This window comes from Lactuca virosa, chromosome 3 (genome assembly GCF_052849685.1).
Source record: "Lactuca virosa cultivar CGN04683 chromosome 3, Lactuca_virosa_CGN04683_v6, whole genome shotgun sequence".
In the NCBI taxonomy this organism is placed as follows: domain Eukaryota; kingdom Viridiplantae; phylum Streptophyta; class Magnoliopsida; order Asterales; family Asteraceae; genus Lactuca; species Lactuca virosa.
Genome location: NC_136428.1, coordinates 322,171,671 through 322,195,071, shown reverse-complemented (window position 1 = coordinate 322,195,071; position 23,401 = coordinate 322,171,671).

Here is a 23,401-nt window from a genome sequence, read left to right as displayed (position 1 = left end):
CTTTAGAGACTTCCGTTAATATTAACTAACTATTATGCGTAGACGTTAAGTTACATGTTATGGGGATTAGATAATTTTAGAAAGTTAGGTTTAACTCTATTTCATAGCTCTTGTCTAAGTCCAACCATTATAGCGTGATACCTTGCAGTCAAAGGATTATCTGGTGCCCGTAGTATGTAACTATATTCGAGAGGTAGTTACAAGGTATTAGGGGGAGTTTTTTTATGTATCTAATAGAGGAGAGTGGTGTAGAGGGAACCTTAGTAAAGCGTAGGAGGTGTTAGCACATAGGGAATTTTGCCATTCGAGTGAAGATAATAGAGAATCAACTTGGAGGATTCGGGACAACCCTTGGGGAAAGTATGTTTAGGTGAGGAAGGTAGTATTGGGCCCATACTACTCAAAGCACACAATCAGTAATCGAACCAAGGTAGGTCACAGAGTTACTAATGAGCTTGTAGTGTGGAGTTCTCCGAGTGTTTTGTAATAGTTGCATTGTTTATTTTTAGTAAGGTGATGGCACAAGGAGGAGCTTCTGGTTCAGGTTCGGGATCTAGTGTCAAACATATTCATACATGTTTATGCAAGTTTATTGCATCTGAGATTACACGAGGTATCCATGATGCTAACCATGTGATGTTTAAGTCGATCAAGGAAAGGATTATGGAGTTGATGGTGGAGCGCTTATAGGCTTTTCAGGCAGATATAGATGCTAGACATTTGGGTGCACGCACACTATCGTTCAAGGATTGTCGCGCTTGTGGTGCACCAAATTTATATGGGAAGAAGGACCCCATTATCAGAAGGAGGTGGGTTGTAGATATGGAGATTACATATATGACGAGCCTCTACGCTGATAGGTTGAAAGTGAGGTATGTTTCTTGTTTGCTAAGAGATCGAGCACGGGACTAGTGGGAGGAGGTCGACCATGCTCTGGGAGCACCAGTTGTGGAGGCCATGATCTTGCCTGAATTTGTGACCAGATTTAGAGCAGAGTTTGCACCAGCTATTGAGGTGCAACATTTAGTGAGTGAGTTTCATGATCTTAGACAAACTATGGAGATGGTGGCGGAGATCACCGCTCGGTTTAGGAAAAGGGAATTGTTGATTCCGCAGTATGATGTGGATGAGGAGATGATGAAGACCTGGTATCACAGTATGTTAAGGGATGAGATGATAGAGTTCGTTAGCTTTTTGGCATGTCGTACATTGGAGGACATTATTGATAGGGACCGCAAGCGGGTGATTGAGATGGAGCTTCGTTTGAAGCGAAAGTCAGTTCAGGTACAAGTTTCTGAGGGCTCAGCTAAGAAGACAAAGACTTTTGATTCACATTCTAGAGGCCAGCAGGGCGGGATCCGTTGCGGCAAGTGCGGGAAAGGGCACAATGGGGTGTTTCGGGTAGGTGGTTCAGGCTACTATAGATGCGGAAAGATAGGTCACATGAGTAAGGATTATACCTTGGTATCAGGACTAATTTGCTTCCATTGCAATCAGAGAGGCCACAAGAAGGCCAATTGTCCTAGTCTGAAAGTAGGTGATGTTGCAGCTCCCGCTCCAACGACATTGAGGATTACCGTTGACCATCAGGGCAAGGTGGAGGGGCCAGTTGTGAGGAGTCGAGCTTTCCAACTAACAGTCGAGGAGGCTCTTGCAGCACCAGATGTAGTTACTGGTATGGATCTTCTCCCTATCTTATTTATTGTTTATTTGTTTTTTTATTAATGTGTATGTAATCATATATGGATTTTATTAGTGAACGGTGTTTTGGCCTTGGTTCTTTTTTATTCGAGTGTCACATCATCGGTCATATCTCTTGCACTCAACAAGAGATTTGGTGACGCTCCTTGGGAGCTTGATCATCTACTGGAGGTGGAGATCACCAAAGATCGTCCAGTGAGAGTATCAGGGGTTCATTATGGTTGTATTTTGGAGTTATTTCGAGAGACGTATCTGATCAAATTCGTTCCTATTCCTTTGCATGAGAGAAAGGTTATCGTAGGGATGGATTGGTCGATAATTGTGACAACCCAAAATTTCTATTCTGTACAACATGTCAATTCAATAGAAGTCAAATCAGTTACAGTTAAATTTTCAGACTTTTGGATTAAGTTTGATTATTTTAGGATTTACACTTTAGGAGATACCAGGAGAGAGGATGCCCTAGGGTTATAGTGCAACACTGTTATTCCTAAACTTCAAGAAATTGGAGTTTACTGCCGGAATAAAATAGTTTCAGCCAAAAACCCAGAAATTTGGAGTATATATATGGCACTTGTCATTTTATGTCATTTTTCCAAATTTCTCAAGAACAAAAGCAAATCCTCTCAAGTATCATCCCAGGATTTATTCCAGATCTCGATCTAGTAAGTGTTTTCAACCATTTCAAGTTAGTAGATCACTTAATCTAGTGTTTTAACACCTTTCTAACCGTGAAATCATTCCAAAAGGTTGATTCTTCCATTTTCACCAAGAACACCAAGAACACACACTAGTGTTCTTGGCATTTTGGCTCATTTCAAGCTTTCATATAGTAAGTACTTCTATCCTAGAGTGTGTTTAAGCTTGCTATACTTCATTATAACATGAAAACATCCAAGAAACACCAAGAAAATGGTGTTTACGGTCCAAGAACATTATTGAACCGTAAACCCATTTTAAGGGACCAAAATGTCCCTAGTCCCTTCCTAAGCCTAGGTAACTAACTTGGATCCTTACCTTGATGTGTTAAGGACTTGAAATCATCAAAATACCAACATCCATAAGGGTTTACGACCGTAAACCCAAAGGGATGTGGTCTTTGGGCCGTAAACTCAAAATAGGAGTAAAATGGTGCCCTAGCTTCTTCCTTAGGCTTATACTTCAAGTGGAAACACTTCAATGGACTTAGAAACCTTCAAATCAACAAATGGTCAAAAGAGGGGGAGTTTACGGCCGTAAACTCTAGGGTTTACGACCGTAAACCCATTGGGTTGAGGTCACAAAACCGTAAACTCAAGTTAGGGTTTCTTTTGAACCCTAAACCCTATAGCATTGTTCTACAACACTTAGATGCATTCCTTGAGGCTTATAACACTTATATAAGGTGTTTAACTTGTCTTAGGATGTCTTAACTTTGCTAATTAGTTGTTTAAAGACTAATTAGATATATATATGTTGTATTTATATGTTAAATAGGATCATTGTGTGTGTACAAGTCTTCACTTGACACCTAGCAATCCTATTTCTTCAGTTCATCCAAACCACCAACTACAGGTGAGTTCATACCCCTTAATTAACCTTTTAAATGTTTTTAAATGCTTTTAAGGGGGGGAATACAAGTTGAACAATTGTAGTTATTATATCAATCACATGTGATTAATAACTACCAAGAAAATGGTTTTCTTACTTTTCAAACTGTTTATCAAACTGTTTTACCTCAAACTGTTTTACAAACTCTTTTATTGTCAAATACATTATCAAACTCTTTTAACTTATATTATGTGTATCTATATAAATATAGTTATATAAGTAGGATGAAGAAGGACTTAGGACTGCTAGTCTACCCTGCTTCCTGTTCTTGTTTGATTGTGGTCTTAGGGTATCAAGGTTAGTTGTCCGAGGGTCGTTTGAATCCTAGTTATATATTATGTATATGTATATAGATATAAAAGGTTTGCAATCAACCTCTTTTAACTTATATTATGTGTATCTATATAAATATAGTTATATAAGTAGGATTAAGAAGGACTTAGGACTGCTAGTCTACCCTGCTTCCTGTTCTTGTTTGATTGTGGTCTTAGGGTATCAAGGTTAGTTGTCCGAGGGTCGTTTGAATCCTAGTTATATATTATGTATATGTATATAGATATAAAAGTTTTTCCTTCATTCAAGTCCATACCCTTGGGTAGCAAGGGTATACAAACATGTTCATACATTGCTAGTAAGCTACCATAGGGGTAGTTTAGGAAGATACTATTTCTAGAACGATGAAACATACAATGAGTCAGTTCATAGATGAGTCAATACATACTATAATGAGAAACAAACATGAAACAGAATGATGAGAAACAAACATACAGGCTAGACAGAGAAAGAACACACAATACAGCTAGCACACAATTCACATAACATTTACATTAATACATTTATGTGAGCCATTAAACAGGGCATGGCACTACCTGCCATGACTATTTTTGTATCAGAATCTCCTTAATTGGGGAGCGTATGAGTTTGTGTATAGATCTATACTGGATTGACTATCCTACACCTTGCTACTCGCTACAGTGGGACTTGCAAGTCTACGGGTGCCAAACGTCATTTTTGTGGCATCTTACATTGTCACTTTACTATTGAGTCGGTAGCAAGATACAGGCCGATCACATGTTACCTTAAAATATACAATTGGCTTAAGGTAGTTAGTACAGCAGTAGTTTCATAATACTACATTAAAGTACTATAACATTTTCCCCTTTACATTTTACTTTGTGATTTCACACAATAAACAATAATGTAAAAACTATATTTTTGGTTAATGATAGTCGGATTTGGGAAAATACTCACTTTTACAAAGGATACACACACAGACACTAGATGCCTTGGTAGAAGGCTACTTTTAGTAGGAAACATAGGGTTTTCTAGGATAGTTCAAACAAATACAAAACTTTTACAAACACACAGTACATCTTACAAATGCTTTCATACAAACACAGACACTAATATACTTATGAACTCACCAGCTCTAAAGCTGATAAACTCTTTCAAAATAACTTGTATTCTCAGGTCACCAGTAGACAGGTACCGAAGCCAGGTTTTGAGAAGATGGAGCTCGTTCAAGACTCATCTTATATTTTGATGTATATTGTTTTGGTGTCTTTAAATCTTAACGGAACACACTTGTATGAAATTATATTATTATTGCAATGGATGATGTTTTTGCTTGTTTACTACTTGCATTGTTGTGATACTGTACATGACGTCCTCCACCCCAGAACGTTTCCGCCGATCCTTTGGTTTTGAGGGTGTGACAGATTGGTATCAGAGCATTGTTTATAGTGAATCGAGTGTATCAACCCATAAAAGATATACGAACTATAAACACAAGCGGGATTTAAAATACTCTGATGAAGAGTTATACTTTAAATAATAAAATATTTAATAAAGTATACATACCTGCATTCATACTAAAATCAGTGTCACTAGGACAGAACAAAAGTATTACGATTGGTGGACAGCATAAGCAGACTTAGAGACATATGGTCAACCCTGGGAAGATGTAGCCTGATCAACTACATTATCCGAGGAGTGATTAGCATGTGCCTAAGTGTGGTTGTGAGGTTGCAACAAGTCTAAAAACTTACCAACACTTCTACAACAAGAACAGTAGAACAAAACATTAAACTTAAAATACTATAGGAGTATTTTGTGTTACTATAATTACTTATTCAAGAACTAAAGGTCTTTATTAGTATATCAATGGTTGTTTAGTGGATACACTAAAGTTATATGTACTAGGATGTCATAGACTTAGAATCTGTGATCTTTGCCTTACTTCATGTTCCTTGTTTGGTTGTGGGCTTAGGGTTAGGGTTACTTATTCGAACGTCTATCCCGTCTGCATGACATATAACTGGTATGCTTTAAACAAGTATTGAGGCAACTGATAAAGATCATCTTATAATTATTTATTTAGTTAGTTAGTTTAATTTAGTTATTCCTTATATCCCTTTTCTTGCGTAGATTTAATGGCTGGATTTTATCTTCCCGGAGACCCGTACTTTCCCAACCACGACAACGCAGAATGGCTGGAAGAAGAACCAGAAGATAATCACCCAATTCCTTTAGATGATTATGAAGCTGAAGGTTTTTCTGATGGTTCCGACTCGGAGCCAGAAGTCAACAACCAACCCCCAGCTGTTCAAAACCCAAACCCTCGTCCCGTATTTCAAGGACCCACACCTTTGTGGGCCACAAACTTGAATAGGTGGAGTCAGGAACAAGGTCAACCTTTTCCTTTCAATGGAGACAGAAGCTTCTACAACCTCACTGAAGGAGGTTCAGCTGATAGGGTCCTACCTATCATGGTTCGTAGGATTGCTCGGAACACCGAGCAGGGTCGAGCAGCTATCGACCGGGTAGTAGAAGTGGATGCCAATTCTGGTATTAACACTATCCGCATTCGCCAGCTGGAGTCCGCTCATGAAAGGGCTCAGGTTAGCAATGCAATGCTTCAGAGGGAACTTGCTGAAACCCGAGCCGAAGTCAGGGAACTTCGAGCTCAGCAAGCAAGGTCTGATAGGCGTGTGAGGGACATAGAGCGTCTCCTATCGGATTCAAGGACTCACTCAAGCAGTTCTCGTCGTCGTTAAAATCTTACCGATTTCTCTTTTGGATATAACTTAGTTATGTAAAAACTTAAGTCTAATTTCCTATCCTTATAAATCTTAGACCTGCTAGGTTTTGATTAGGTAGTATGCTGTCAAAATTTTCCCATCTTGGTTGATGTAAGACCTACTTCTAGGTCATTTTTCCCCAAACTCATTACATCTGTAATTCCAATATCTTTGACAGATATGAAAATCTAATGGAAATTATTATCCAAATGCTTTCATCTTCATTCCAGTATTCCATTTAATTATGCTGTTGCGCTATGGAGAGTTAGTCCATGAGTCATTCTCATCAATGTTCATGTCAAATTCTTATCAATATCTTATTCATTCTAAACTTTCAGCTAAAAGATGCCTCCACGTAAGTCAACAAGACGTAATCCTCCACCACCTATTCCTCAATTTGATACAGCAGCCCTCAATGCTGCTGTAGCTGCGGCTGTGGCAACGGCCATGGCTGAGTATCATTCTTCAAGTTCCACTGGAGGAGGGACTCCTATTCCAACAATACAGGTTGAAACCCATGTGCGCTCGAGAGAGTGCTCCTACAAAGATTTTACAAACTGCAACTCATTATCCTTCAGAGGAACTGGCGGAGTCATTGTACTCTCGCAGTGGTTTGAGAAAACCGAATCGGTTTTCGCAATCTGCTCTTGTCCAGAAGGGAGCAAGGTGAAGTTCGCTGCTTGCACCTTTGAAACCAGAGCCCTAACATGGTGGAATAGCCATGTTAAGTCACTATCTCTTTCAGTGGCAAATGATATGGGCTGGGATACTTTAAAAGACCTCATGATTGAGGAGTACTGCCCGAGGGGCGAGATCCAAAAGCTGGAGGAAGAACTTTGGCGCCTAACCATGAAAGGCACCGACATCGTAGCATATACCGCCAGGTTCTGTGAACTGGTGGCCCTCTGTCCCAACATGATTCATACAGAGGGAAAGAAGATTGAGAGGTATATACGGGGGCTGGTGCCACCATACCAGGGAAATGTCTTGTCATCACGCCCCACTACTTTTGATAGTGCCAAGCGATTGGCACAGCAGCTAGTTGACCACGGGGCCCGTACCCCGGCTGCAACAACTACCCTGGCCATCTCAAAAACCGCCAGAACTGTAGAGTCCAAACGGAAATTTTGGGATGACAAGAAAAAGAAGAAAGCTGCGAAGAAACAGCAGACGGTGGTAGTTCATAGTGCGACAGCACCTGCCACTACTGCTATCCCAATAAAGCAGTATTCTGGAAGTTTGCCTTTATGCAACAAGTGCAACTACCATCATATGGGAGCCTGTCGGGACATGCAGTGTGTAAACTGCAATAGGAAGGGGCATACAACCCGTTTCTGTAAATCTCCGGCAAGGCCAATCACCCAAGTCCCCGGCGCTGGAGTGGGCCAATCTTGCTACAACTGTGGCGATGTGGGCCACTACAAAAGGAACTGCCCCAAGTCAGGGACTGCCGGTGGAGTAGGAAGAGTTCTGGCTATAGGCCATGAGGAGGCGGTTGCCGACCCCACCGTGGTCACTGGTACGTTTCTCCTCGACAACTCTTATGCTTGTATACTATTTGATAGTGGAGCGGAGAGGAGCTTCGTGAATCAAAAATTTGCTCATTTACTTAAGCAAAAATCACGAGCACTCAAAGAACCGTTCACAATAGAAATGGCTAATGGGAAGACAGAGAGCACTAGCTGCATATACATAGGGTGTACCTTAACTTTAGATAGCCATTCATTCTCGATCGATCTCATGCCAGTCTCAATTAAAAGTTTCGACGTCATCATTGGCATGGATTGGTTGAGTCTTCAGCGTGCCGACATCATGTGTTACGAAAAGGCAGTCCGCCTTAATCTTTCGTCTGGCGAAACCCTAGTAGTTTATGGCGACAAACCCGGCACAAACCTTCGTATAATCTCGAGCATTCAAGCTCAGAAATTCTTGCGAAAGGAATGTCGCGCATTCCTTGCTCATGTTGTCGATGTGAGCCAAGCAACTAAATCTATTCAGAAAATTCCAGTAGTACACGACTTTCCCGACGTCTTTCCAGAAGAGCTACCAGGATTACCTCCGCAACGACAAGTCGAGTTCAGAATCGACTTAGTTCCAGGGGCTACCCCCGTAGCCAAATCGCCTTATCGTCTAGCACCTGCAGAGATGCAAGAACTATCCTGTCAACTTAACGAACTGCTCAGCAAGGGCTTTATAAGACCAAGCTTCTCACCCTGGAGAGCTCCAGTCTTGTTCGTCAAGAAGAAAGACGGATCGTTTCGTATGTGCATCGACTACAGGGAGCTCAACAAACTGACTGTCAAGAATCGTTATCCTTTGCCTAGGATAGACGATTTATTCGATCAACTTCAAGGGGCGAATTTCTTTTCCAAAATCGACTTAAGATCCGGATATCACCAGTTACGAGTGCTAGGGGAGGATGTTCCAAAGACAGCCTTCCGAACTCGTTATGGGCACTACGAATTCGTAGTGATGCCGTTCGGATTAACAAACGCGCCCGCTGTATTCATGGACTTAATGAATAGGGTGTGTCGTCCTTACTTGGATCAGTTCGTCATCATCTTCATCGATGACATACTTATCTACTCTCGTAGTAAGGAAGAACATAGTCAACATCTGCGACAAGTCTTAGAAACCCTGCGCGCGGAGAAGCTTTTTGCGAAATTCTCGAAATGCGAATTTTGGATCCGACGAGTCGAATTCTTAGGACACGTGGTTAGCGAAGAGGGAATCCACGTAGACCCATCCAAAATCAAAGCCATTGAGAGCTGGTCAGCACCGAAGACGCCTACAGAAATTCGTCAATTTCTAGGCCTCGCTGGCTACTATCGCCGATTCATTCAGAACTTCTCCCGCATTGCGAAGCCTCTTACAACACTTACCCAGAAGGGCGTATCCTTTGACTGGGAAGAAAAGCAGGAGAGAGCGTTCCAAACGCTCAAACGAGCCTTGTGCACTGCACCAATACTATCCCTCCTCGAAGGGATAGAAGACTTCGTTGTCAATTGCGATGCATCGAACCAAGGTCTCGGATGTGTTCTGATGCAGCGAGGTAAGGTCATCGCCTATGCCTCGAGGCAGCTGAAAACACATGAGGTCAACTATACGACGCACGATCTTGAACTAGGAGCAGTTGTATTTGCTTTGAAGATCTGGAGACACTACCTGTACGGTACAAAGAGCACAATCTTTACGGACCACAAGAGCCTACAACACATATTCGATCAGAAGGAGCTCAACATGAGACAACGACGGTGGGTCGAGCTACTCAGTGACTACGAATGCGAAATTCATTATCATCCCGGCAAGGCCAATGTGGTAGCAGACGCCCTAAGTCGGAAAGAATATTCTGGTCGTAAAGTCAAGTCATTGACTATGACTATCCATTCACACTTATCCACACAAATACAGGCGGCTCAGCTCGACGCTTTGAAGCCTGAAAATGTGACCAGTGAATCCCTGCGAGGGATGGATAAGAACTTGGAAGTTAAGGGTGGCGGAGCTTTTTATCTCATGGATCGGATCTGGACCCCTAAACTAGGTGGTTTCAGAGACTTGGTCATGAATGAGGCGCACAACACTCGTTATTCCGTTCACCCAGGTTCAGATAAGATGTATCTGGATCTTAAAAAGTTATACTGGTGGCCTAACATGAAAGCAGAGATTGCTACCTTCGTAAGTAAATGCCTTACTTGTGCAAAGGTCAAGGTCGAGTACCAGAAACCCTCAGGCCTTCTTCAACAGCCTGAGATCCCAGAATGGAAGTGGGAGCGGATCACCATGGATTTCATAACCAAGTTGCCCAAGACAACGGGTGGACTTGATACCATATGGGTCATCGTCGACAGATTGACCAAGTCCGCGCACTTCCTGCCTATCAAAGAGACAGACAAGATGGAGAAGCTTACAAGAACTTACATTAGAGAGATTGTATGACTGCATGGTGATCCTATATCCATTATCTCGGACAGAGATAGTAGGTTCACTTCTAGGTTCTGGCAATCGCTACAAGGTTCCTTAGGAACTAGGCTGGACATGAGTACAGCCTACCATCCGCAGACAGACGGGCAAAGTGAGAGGACTATCCAAACCTTAGAGGACATGTTGCGAGCCTGTGTGATCGACTTTGGGAAAACATGGGATACTCATTTACCCCTTGTAGAATTTTCCTACAACAACAGTTATCACACAAGCATAAAGGCTGCTCCATTCGAGGCCCTCTATGGCCGAAAGTGCAGATCCCCTCTGTGCTGGGCTGAGGTGGGTGATACCCAGTTAGCTAAGGGACGAGTTCCTGAAAGCACTCTCACAGGTCCAGAGATCATACGGGAAACGACGGAGAAGATCGTTCAGATTCGTGAACGACTGAAAGCCTCCAGAGACCGATAGAAAAGCTACGCTGATAAACGAAGGAAACCGTTGGAATTCCAGGTGGGCGACCATGTTCTATTGAAGGTCTCACCCTGGAAGGGCTTGATACGTTTCGGAAAGCGTGGAAAGCTAAATCCAAGGTACATTGGGCCTTTCGAGATTCTTGCCAGAATCGGCCCAGTAGCTTACAAACTTAACTTACCGAGCGAACTCAGTAACGTACATTCTACCTTCCACGTCTCGAACTTGAAAAAGTGTCTATCCGATGAGACTCTTGTAATCCCACTCGACGAGATCGAGATCAACGAGAGCCTCAACTTCGTGGAAGAACCAGTAGAGATCATGGACCGGGAGGTCAAGCAAACGAAACAAAGCCGCATCCCGATAGTGAAGGTTCGCTGGAACGCCAAGAGAGGACCTGAATTCACTTGGGAGCAAGAGGATCAGATGAAACTGAAATATCCTCGTCTTTTTACTTAGTTCCTTGTAACTACTTATTTGCTTAAATTCTAATTTCGGGACGAAATTCCTTCTAAGGAGGGGATGATGTGACAACCCAAAATTTCTATTATGTACAACATGTCAATTCAATAGAAGTCAAATCAGTTACAGTTAAATTTTCAGACTTTTGGATTAAGTTTGATTATTTTAGGATTTACACTTTAGGAGATACCAGGAGAGAGGATGCCCTAGGGTTATAGTGCAACACTGTTATTCCTAAACTTCAAGAAATTGGAGTTTACTGCCGGAATAAAATAGTTTCAGCCAAAAACCCAGAAATTTGGAGTATATATATGACACTTGTCATTTTATGTCATTTTTCCAAATTTCTCAAGAACAAAAGCAAATCCTCTCAAGTATCATCCCGGGATTTATTCCAGATCTCGATCTAGTAAGTGTTTTCAACCATTTCAAGTTAGTAGATCACTTAATCTAGTGTTTTAACACCTTTCTAACCGTGAAATCATTCCAAAAGGTTGATTCTTCCATTTTCACCAAGAACACCAAGAACACACACTAGTGTTCTTGGCATTTTGGCTCATTTCAAGCTTTCATATAGTAAGTACTTCTATCCTAGAGTGTGTTTAAGCTTGCTATACTTCATTATAACATGAAAACATCTAAGAAACACCAAGAAAATGGTGTTTACGGTCCAAGAACATTCTTGAACCGTAAACCCATTTTAAGGGACCAAAATGTCCCTAGTCCCTTCCTAAGCCTAGTTAACTAACTTGGATCCTTACCTTGATGTGTTAAGGACTTCAAATCATCAAAATACTAACATCCATAAGGGTTTACGACCGTAAACCCAAAGGGATGTGGTCTTTGGGCCGTAAACTCCAAATAGGAGTAAAATTGTGCCCTAGCTTCTTCCTTAGGCTTATACTTCAAGTGGAAACACTTCAATGGACTTAGAAACCTTCAAAGCAACAAATGGTCAAAAGAGGGGGAGTTTACGGCCGTAAACTCTAGGATTTATGACCGTAAACCCATTGGGTTGAGGTCACAAAACCGTAAACTCAAGTTAGGGTTTCTTTTGAACCCTAAACCCTATAGCATTGTTCTACAACACTTAGATGCATTCCTTGAGGCTTATAACACTTATATAAGGTGTTTAACTTGTCTTAGGATGTCTTAACTTTGCTAATTAGTTGTTTAAAGACTAATTAGATATATATATGTTGTATTTATATGTTAAATAGGATCATTGTGTGTGTACAAGTCTTCACTTGACACCTAGCAATCCTATTTCTTCAGTTCATCCAAACCACTAACTACAGGTGAGTTCATACCCCTTAATTAACCTTTTAAATGTTTTTAAATGCTTTTATGGGGGGGAATACAAGTTGAACAATTGTAGTTATTATATCAATCATATGTGATTAATAACTACCAAGCAAATGGTTTTCTTACTTTTCAAACTGTTTATCAAACTGTTTTACCTCAAACCGTTTTACAAAATCTTTTATTGTCAAATACATTATCAAACTCTTTTAACTTATATTATGTGTATCTATATAAATATAGTTATATAAGTAGGATTAAGAAGGACTTAGGACTGCTAGTCTACCCTGCTTCCTGTTCTTGTTTGATTGTGGTCTTAGGGTATCAAGGTTAGTTGTCCGAGGGTCGTTTGAATCCTAGTTATATATTATGTATATGTATATAGATATAAAAGGTTTGCAATCAACCTCTTTTAACTTATATTATGTGTATCTATATAAATATAGTTATATAAGTAGGATTAAGAAGGACTTAGGACTGCTAGTCTACCCTGCTTCCTGTTCTTGTTTTTATTGTGGTCTTAGGGTATCAAGGTTAGTTGTCCGAGGGTCGTTTGAATCCTAGTTATATATTATGTATATGTATATGGATATAAAAGGTTTTCCTTCATTCAAGTCCATACCCTTGGGTAGCAAGGGTATACAAACATGTTCATACATTGCTAGTAAGCTACCATAGGGGTAGTTTAGGAAGATACTATTTCTAGAACGATGAAACATACAATGAGTCAGTTCATACATGAGTCAATACATACTATAATGAGAAACAAACATGAAACATAATGATGAGAAACAAACATACAGGCTAGACAGAGAAAGAACACACAATACAGCTAGCACACAATTCACATAACATTTACATTAATACATTTATGTGAGCCATTAAACAGGGCATGGCACTACCTGCCATGACTGTTTTTATATCAGAATCTCCTTAATTGGGGAGCGTATGAGTTTGTGTATAGATCTATACTGGATTGACTATCCTACATCTTGCTGCTCGCTACAGTGGGACTTGCAAGTCTACGGGTGCCAAACGTCATTTTTGTGGCATCTTACATTGTCACTTTACTATTGAGTCGGTAGCAAGATACAGGCCGATCACATGTTACCTTAAAATATACAATTGGCTTAAGGTAGTTAGTACAGCAGTAGTTTCATAATACTACATTAAAGTACTATAACATTTTCCCCTTTACATTTTACTTTGTGATTTCACACAATAAACAATAATGTAAAAACTATATTTTTGGTTAATGATAGTCGGATTTGGGAAAATACTCACTTTTACAAAGGATACACACACAGACACTAGATGCCTTGGTAGAAGGCTACTTTTAGTAGGAAACATAGGGTTTTCTAGGATAGTTCAAACAAATACAAAACTTTTACAAACACACAGTACATCTTACAAAACATCTTACAAATGCTTTCATACAAACACAGACACTAATATACTTATGAACTCACCAGCTCTAAAGCTGATAAACTCTTTCAAAATAACTTGTATTCTCAGGTCACCAGTAGACAGGTACCGGAGCCAGGTTTTGAGAAGATGGAGCTCGTTCAAGACTCATCTTATATTTTGATGTATATTGTTTTGGTGTCTTTAAATCTTGACGGAACACACTTGTATGAAATTATATTATTAATGCAATGGATGATGTTGTTGCTTGTTTACTACTTGCATTGTTGTGATACTGTACATGACGTCCTCCACCCCAGAACGTTTCCGCCGTTCCTTTGGTTTTGAGAGTGTGACAATAATGGAGCGATGATCGATTGCAAGCAATAGTTAGTTTTGGTTTGAACCCCAAGTGGGGGACAACTAGTTATTCATGGTAAGGTTGCTCATCTTGGAACAACTCTTTGTTCAGCTACGAGAGCTAGGAGATATCTTCAACAAAGTTGTTCTGGTTTTGTAGCCTATATGTTGGATACCCGAAAGGAGGGAAACAAGATGGTAGAAGATTTGCAGATTGTTCGGGAGTATCCCGATGTGTTCCCATAGGATTTACAAGGAGTGCCTCTACAGGGAAGGTTAAGTTCTGTAGAGATCTGGTTCCAGGTACGGCTCTGATATCCACGACACCTTACCAGTTAGTACCTCCAGAGATGCAAGAGTTTTCTACACAGCTGCATGATCTTTTAGACAAGGGCTTTATCAAACCGAGTAGTTAGCCCTAGGAGCACAGATACTGTTTGTGAAGAAGAAGTATGGTTCTCACAGTATGTGGATCGATTAGCGGGATATTAACAAGCTGACAGTAAAAAACCGTTACCCAATCTCGAAGATCGATGATTTGTTTGATCAGCTGCAGGGAGCATCTTGGTTCTCCAAGATTGATCTACAGTCAGAATATCACTGGATGAGGGTCAGACAGGAATAGATGCAGAAGACTACTTTTAGAATTCGTTATGGCCATTATAAGTTCATGCTGAGGCTTTTCGGGCTCACCATTGCTCCGATCGCGTTCATAGACATCATGAACCGCGTGTGTAGACCTATTCTAGATCTGTCTGTCATTCTATTTATTGATGATATTATGGTTTATTCGAAGACCGAGGAGCAGCATGAGGATCATCTGCGAGAGGTTCTAGAGACTCTGAGGAGGGAGATGCTTTATGCTAAATTCTCCATGTGCGAGTTCTAGTTGCGCGAGGTATAGTTTCTAGGGAAGCTTGTCAATCAGAAAGGGATTTTGGTCGACTTGGCAAAGGTCGAGGCCGTGATGCAGTCGGAGGTGCTGAGAACTCCATATGAGATTTAGAGTTTTCTTAGGTTAGAAGGGTAGTATCGAAGGTTCATCGATAACTTGTACATGATCACAGTTCCCTTGAGCAAACTGGAAAAGAAGATTGCCACTTTTCGTTGGACGCTTGATTAGCAGGCAACATTTGAGACTTTGAGCCAGAAGTTGTGCGAGGCTCCGATTTTTACCCTACCCGATGGCATGGAGGATTTCGTGGTTTATTGTGATGCTTCGATCACAGGGTTAGGTACAGTGCTTATGTAGAGAGGCCATGTGATTGCTTATGCTTCGAGGCAGCTAAAGCGTCATGAGGCGAATTATCTTACTCATGATTTGGAGATGGGGGTTGTGGTTTTTGCCTTCAAGATTTGGTGTCACAACTTTTATAGGGTTCATTGTATCATTTACATGGACCACAAGAGATTGAGATATCTGATGGATCAGCCGAATCTGAAGATGAGGCAGCGCAGGCGGCTCGATGTGGTGAAGAATTACGATTTTGGGATCCTTTCCCACCCTGTAAATGCCAACATTGTGGCCAATTATCATAGTCGCAATACTGATAGTGATTGGTTTTGAGCATCCTAACAACCTTAAGGTGCACATACAACCCTAAATGCTTTGGATCTATGTTTTCTCTAATTATACATGCAATTTGATTTTCAAAAGCATTACCCTAACTAGCATACAAAACATGGGTACTTGTATAACAAAAAGTAGTTAGATTACATACCTTTTCTTGTAGCTTGATTCCTTGGACCTTTAAGTGTCTAACACCCTAAATGTGATGCCTCAAATTCTTCACACAACACCACCGACAATGGAGGACTTGAGAGAATGTCTTGCACACAAAAAAATCTGCTATGCTCTTCCAAGATCACTAGGGTGCCGATTTTAGTAGCCAATGGGTTTCTTATATAGTGTGGCAAAACTAGGGTTACACCATGTAAACCCTAATGTGCATGACCTTCCTTATTCCTTAGGATCCATGGGTTTAAACCTCCATGGAGCATCCATGGGTTGTCACATTGGTTTAGCCCAACCTAAAGAATTATGGATCATTTACCCACATTATAAGAATCAATGATTTACACAATCAATCCCTATATACTTAATTAGTCTCTTTTGATCACTAAATTAATTCTTGATCAATACTAGTTAAATAATATGATTTCATATATATATTAGAACTTATAATATATTAATAAAAAGCCTCTTCTCAAAAGTCCATATCCTAAGAAATGTTCTGGTGCCATGCAACCCAAATGGACCATACTACTATCGGGTCAAGTACATACCAATTATAGTTATGGACTTAGACACCTTATCCAACAGTCTCCCACTTGGATAAGTGTAATAACTATAGCTGCACGTATGACCTAAAACACCGACTAGCAATCGTAGTTGTTAAAAGCATTTGTCGAACTTAGATGCACCATTTTAGATAAGTGATCATATAATCCTCTGTTCTCAAGATATCAGTCGGACAAACACATGGAACAACGTCATACTTATTGTCCAACAGTTTGTTTCCGGATTTCCAATTTGTTTGACATAGAACTTAATTGAACACATCAATTGAGTTCTGACCGGGCCCGACACATGAGTCAAAACAAAATCATCGAGGGGCCCAAGATATCTCTTTTAATCCTCCAAGGACCAAAAGGAACAAATAAACTTCGACTCATATGCTTGTACTAACTACTCGTTAAATTGTACACAACAACATGTTTTATAGCATCAAGTTACTAATGTGGTTTCGTACTATCAATGTACAACCAAATCATAGTCAAAAACTCATATATCTTGGTTTGAAGACTTATATGATATTATCATCTCACGGTCACTCGAGATGAATTCCATGAAGTGATACAAGTGAGCGTGTGTTTAATCCAATACTCAGACCTTATGAGCACTCATGAATGTTGTAGCAACCTTTGTTATGTCTAATATACTTCAGACACTCTAGAAACCAAATTCATGACAGTCTTGTTTCAATACTTACTTCCAACGTATGATCGACTGTGGATAGTTTGAATAATATAATTATTCTGGAAGTCAAAACATGTAAAGTGAAATAATAGTAAATGATTGACACAAGATAGTAACATTACTTACAAATAAAGAACACCTTTTATTTAATCATCAAACGTCAATTACATTTCAACTATTACAAGTTTCAAAAACTATCTAATCATTAAAACTAATATCGTCCTTCAGCCCAATGCACCTCGCATACTGTAAGTGCTTAACCCTACTCAGTCCCTTCATGAGGGGATATGTTGGGTTCTCCTCTGACGATACCCTCTTTGCTACGAGGAGTCCTTCTTCTATTCGATGTCTAATGAAGTGATATTTTATGTCGATATGCCTGGATCTGCCATGATCCCTTGGTTCCTTGGCTAAGGCAACTGCACTCTCGCTGTCACAGAAAATCTCCATAGGCTCCTTTATAGCTGGTACAACTCCAAGGTCTCCAATGAAGTTCTTCAGCCATATCGCCTCATTCGTTGCCTCGGTTGCTGCTGTGTACTCTGATTCGCACTTTGAATCAGCTACAGTCTCCTGCTTGGAACTTTTCCAAGTGATTGCTCCTCCATTCAGGGTAAATACCCAACCCGACTGAGAGCGGAAATTGTGACAATCGTCAAATTCTAGTCAAAGTCAAACTCAAAAGTCAAAATCAAAGTCAACAAGTCAAACCGGTCAAACTTAACTAGTACTCGTATGTTAAAACTTATTCTATGTATAAAAATGTGCATTTGTATGTCAAGAATTCAAGTATCTCGGAGAATCTATGTGTTTATCAGTGTAAAACCCTAAAAAGGGAGTTAAACGCATCAAAACACGACTATGGACCCTTTTGGGGACTTAAAACAATCATAAACGAAGCATAACGGGATTCACGAACCTTGCATTGCAAGATTATACGATAATAATGGTTAAAATCAAATCTCTCCAAGTATGTGAAATCTCTCCCAAATCTGTCCAAGTATGTGAAATCTCTCCCAAATCTCTCCAAGTATGTGAAAGCTCTCCAAGTATGTGAAATCTCTCCCAAATCTCTCCAAGTATGTGAAATCTCTCCAAGTATGTGAAATCTCTCCCAAATCTATCCAAGTATGTGAAATCTCTCCCAAATCTCTCCAAGTATGTGAAATCTCTCCCAAATCTCTCTCAACGTTTTATAGTCATCCGGGTCATCCCGACCCTTAACTTGACCAAAAACCGCTTGAATCGGGAAGTTATATCGAAAAACAGCTAAATAGAGCCGAAACCCTCTTAGGAACCGAACCTCTTAGGAACCGAACCTCTTAGAGCTCAACCCTTCTATTAGGACCGAAACCTCTCAGGACCGAACCTTCTAAGGACCGAACCTTGCATGAACCGAAATCAACCGAACCCTCGGTCCATTTCGATCCCTCCTTCCCTTCGGTTCTTCTTATTCTTCTGACCTTCGGTCCTTCCTGCTTCGGCTCCAACAGCCTTCGGTTCGGATCACCAGCATGCTCTCGGTTCTTTCTACTTTCGGTTCCTAAGCACCTAAGACCGAAGCTCACCTTCGGTCCTTAGCTTTAAGGTCCGAAACCTCACCCCTTTCGCTCCTAATTCCCGGTTTTCGACTACTTTCGCTTCTTAAGCCCGTTTTTGACGGGGTTTTTTCACCAAATTCATATTTTTATCATTTTAAACCCACAAAACTCATATTTTATTCATTTCTCAAAGATTTATTAATTATAAATCATTATTTACATTAAAGAAAATATCTAAGGATATTTTACATTACAAATGGGTCAAGTGTGCCCACTTGCACCCATCTGTCACTTTCTCATTGGTCCAACCTTATCCCCATCACACACACCAATGTAACATCCCTTCACCTTAGCCATTTGATCCATCAATCCTTCATATAAAGAAGTACCTAGGGATTTCCTTGAACATTTTTCATCATCATCAAACACATATACACTTCTTAACCATCAAGAGAGCTTCTTCTCTCTTAACTTCCAGCCACACTTTTGATGTGTCCTTGATCTATTACTTCACTTTTTGGTAAGTATTCCATCTAAACTCAAGTGTTACTCCATATTTTCCTAACACTCTTGGATCATCTACACACATTTAACACCAAAAATCGTTCTTAGGATCATCCAACACGTCACGTGTTCATCAAGTGTTCTTGACTTGATACTCCTCGTCTCCGACCTTCCACTCTTCAAGAAATCACTCAAGGTGAAATCATACCCCTACATTTTCCAGTTTTCTTTAGTTTTCAGGGGGGAATACAAGTTAAAACACCAAAACATATTTAAAACTTAACTTGACAGCTTACAACAGAAAAGTTGTGACCTGTTCACGAACAGTTTTACCCAACTTAAACTTAATATTTTTCAAAACTGTTTAATATTCAAATAGTTCAGGTTCATACCTTTAAAATGACTAGTTGCACATCTCCATACGATTTTTCTACACTTTGTGGTGATTTTTACAAAACTGCTTAACATTTCAGAAACGAATTCGGACCAGTCTGTGAATATGAACCTTTTCACACAAGTTAGAGACTTCTAAAAATCATAATAAAAATTATGAATAAACTAAACACATTTTATAAAATCTCAGAGTTTACGGATTTAGTTTTCGACTTCATATGATTTTTCTATAATGTTTTCAAAACAGTACAGAAAGGTTAAAAACTAGCTACATAGCTTACCATATTAACAACACTTTGTAGTATGTTCAGCAAAGTGCATAACACTAAGCTCCTAAATGTTGAATGTATTTCTCGTTAGTTTACCATCATAAACAGAAATTAGTCATTCATGTTAAGGTTTCTTTTTTTCCATTCATTTCGAACACATATAATAAACTACAATAAGTATAGTTTATGAATTTCGATAAAAGCATACTACATGGAAAAGGTTTTACTCTCAAAACAAATGGGTTTTTCATATACTACATGATAAACTATAATAGTAATAGTTTATGGATTTCATATCACTAATTTATCTCATAAAAGGTGATTTCACTTCCACCACTGAAGAGGTTTTATACTCAAACTATATGTAAACTAGTTAACGTAAGTTGTGAGACAATTCTCTATCGTACTCTTAGAGTACGGGTTCAAAATCCTGTAAGTTATAACCAGAGTCTCTTGTAGGGAGAGCGTGATAATTGTGTATAGATCTATATTGGGATTGACACCCCACACCTCGCTGCTAGCTACAGCCGGACCGGCAGGTCTGCGGGTGACAAGAGTCATAAGATCCTGACGTCTGAAAAACGTTGTTATAGGTTATTTCTCGTCATAGTATGGTTATAACGACTCACATAGGGAGTTAACAATCTTTCCAGTTTACAGGGAAAATTCTATTTTGAAAAGGGGTTTTATCTATTTAAAGACTATTATCAACATTATAAGAACAAAATCCACACACATTCTCGGTTTTGGGATTTAAGGCTACATAACTTTTTATAAGGAAAATATTGGATTTTCTTTGGAAACGCATTACGATTATAAACATTATAAGTACAACACACACACACACATATTGTCGGTCTTGGGATTTAAGGCTACATAACTTTTTATAAGGAAAATAAGGGATTTTTCTTGAAGTATACATTATAAAGTATCAGGTTTACACTAAATGGCTTTCATGATATCAAAACTATGTTTCATCTAGCATTGTTAGACTTCAGCTATAATTTGCTAAGTGTATATGTTAGAATTATATAAGAATTTCGTCGAAATCGACTTGGAATTGATGGGTCCGCCTTACTTCCTGTTCCTTTTTTGGTTGTGGACCTAGGGCAGATCCATTATATTCGACGGTTTATTTAACTTAAATCTTATATAACTTATATACACTGGGTGATTATAGAAGGAATCTACGAGTCTCTCTAGGGTACATTATTGCATAACATAGGAAAGTTCATTTCGCGTTTAATAAAGAAAATATTGAATTTTCTGGAATCATACTCTATCGCTTTTTACAAGGAAAACGGCTTCTTTCTCAAATAAACTCTTATGAACTCACCAACTTAATTGTTGACACTTTTTCAAAACTACTTGTATTCTCAGGAATTCAGTGAAACAGGAAATCAACAGCTTTTGAGTATGGCACGTTAAATCGTCAAACATTTCATTTTGTCATCATAGTGTAATTGATTTGAAACATGTAAACACATACTATGGTGTAACTTTTTCAATTATATCCATGATGGTTGTATTTACTTTGAGCACTATTATACTCGTTGTTGTGATACTATACATGAAGTCCTCCACCCCCGGACGTTTCCGCCATCCTTGGTTTGGGGGTGTGACAGATTGGTATCAGAGCATTGTTTATAGTGAACTAAGTATATCGAACCACATAAGATATACAAACTATAAATGCATTGGGACTAAAGTCTCTGATTAAACATTTTCAAATAACTATACTTTTAGAAATAAATAGTTTCTTGTTAAAAGTATAAGTGCATGCATACATAGTAGTGTAGTATCATATCTAGGACAATACAAAAGTTAAAAATAGAAGAGTTGTGCAATGTGAATATGCCCTGGGATATGCAATCAAGTCTGGGAGGAATATAGCCTGATCAACTATATTCGTCCGAGAAGTGACTAGTATGTGCCGGGGGATGGTCATAGTGGACAACAAGTCTATCAACTTACCAACACCCATACCAGAAAATCGTTAAGAACCAAACATAAAATTTAAAATACTATAGGACTATTTTGTGGTACTATAACTTATGTGAAAACTAAACAGATTCTTGCTAGTAGATCTACAATCACTAAGTGGATACGCTGAAGTTATATATAACTTGGATATCATAGACTTAGAATCTGTGATCATTGCTTTACTTCCTGTCCCTTGTTTGATTGAGGTTTTGGAATATGATCACTTATTCGAAGGTCTATTATATCTTTCGTTATATGTAACTGGTATGCACCATGTCATTATAGAAGTAACTAAGGAGGATCAAACCCCCATAAGTATTTCTAGGAATATGATTATTATATGCCTCTTATCTCACCCCTATTCTCGCACGGACATCATGGCAAAATTTTACTTACCAGGAGACCCCTACTTTCCGAACCCGGAGAGTTAGTGGATGATTAGGATAAGAGTCGGAAGTGGAGCCAGAGGTCGACAACTCTCCTTACATAGCCAGGACTCTCGCGAACCGTTTCGACTACGTCGAACTTGTGCCCCGTTGGGTAGCATTGATCGAGGGGTGGAGTCGCCATCAGCAACAGCAATCGCCATTTGGAGACCAACGAGGTTGCGATGACCTCAACCATGGGGGACCGGTTAAGAGAGACCTCCCAGTGATGACCCGGCAGATCCCGAACATCGAGTTAGGAAACTGCGTGCTGCTACAGACGCTACCACCTCACAAACTCGAGACTTAGAAAGAGACTACTATTTTAGAGACCAACTCATTAAGGACCTTATCGCCGCACAGGCGAAGGCAAAGGAATATTAGGATAGACACTTGACACTCGAAGAGAGAGTGGTCGCAGCCGAGCATAGGTTGGCAGAACTACAAGACGCATCGGTTTCGTTTCAAGCACCACTGGGGACGTATTGTCGTGAGCAGAGTTCATTTTACTCACAAGACCTTGTAGATTAGGTCTGTGAGTATGCGTTGGTGCTACTCCCCTCCATGTGTAGGCCCGACCCTGCAAGTTAGTGATTACACTAGTCCAGAGATTATTTGCGGTCCAAACTTTTCCTTGCAATGATCTGGTGTAGACCTGCATCAGGCTCAAAACCTTTCTTTAAAAACTAAATATGCTAGAATCATGCAAATGAAATGGGCATGCGTATTATTTCATTGGGAGCAATACTACCAAAAATTCATAAGTTTATTATATATAGACTCTCATTATGAATTGTTTTCAAGAACACCATAAACATTGGAACACGACACACTCAGGACTAAGATAAACTTAGTGAGATAACTCATGACGTATAAGCCCTTATTCAAGACTCATTATCATCTCACCTTTTAAACCTTATGGTTGAAAGGTGCCTTTTTCGTAGGCATATAGGGTGCGATCATACCAGCACTAATACAACGGATCCCATCAGAACTCTTCAGCTAAGCGTGTGTG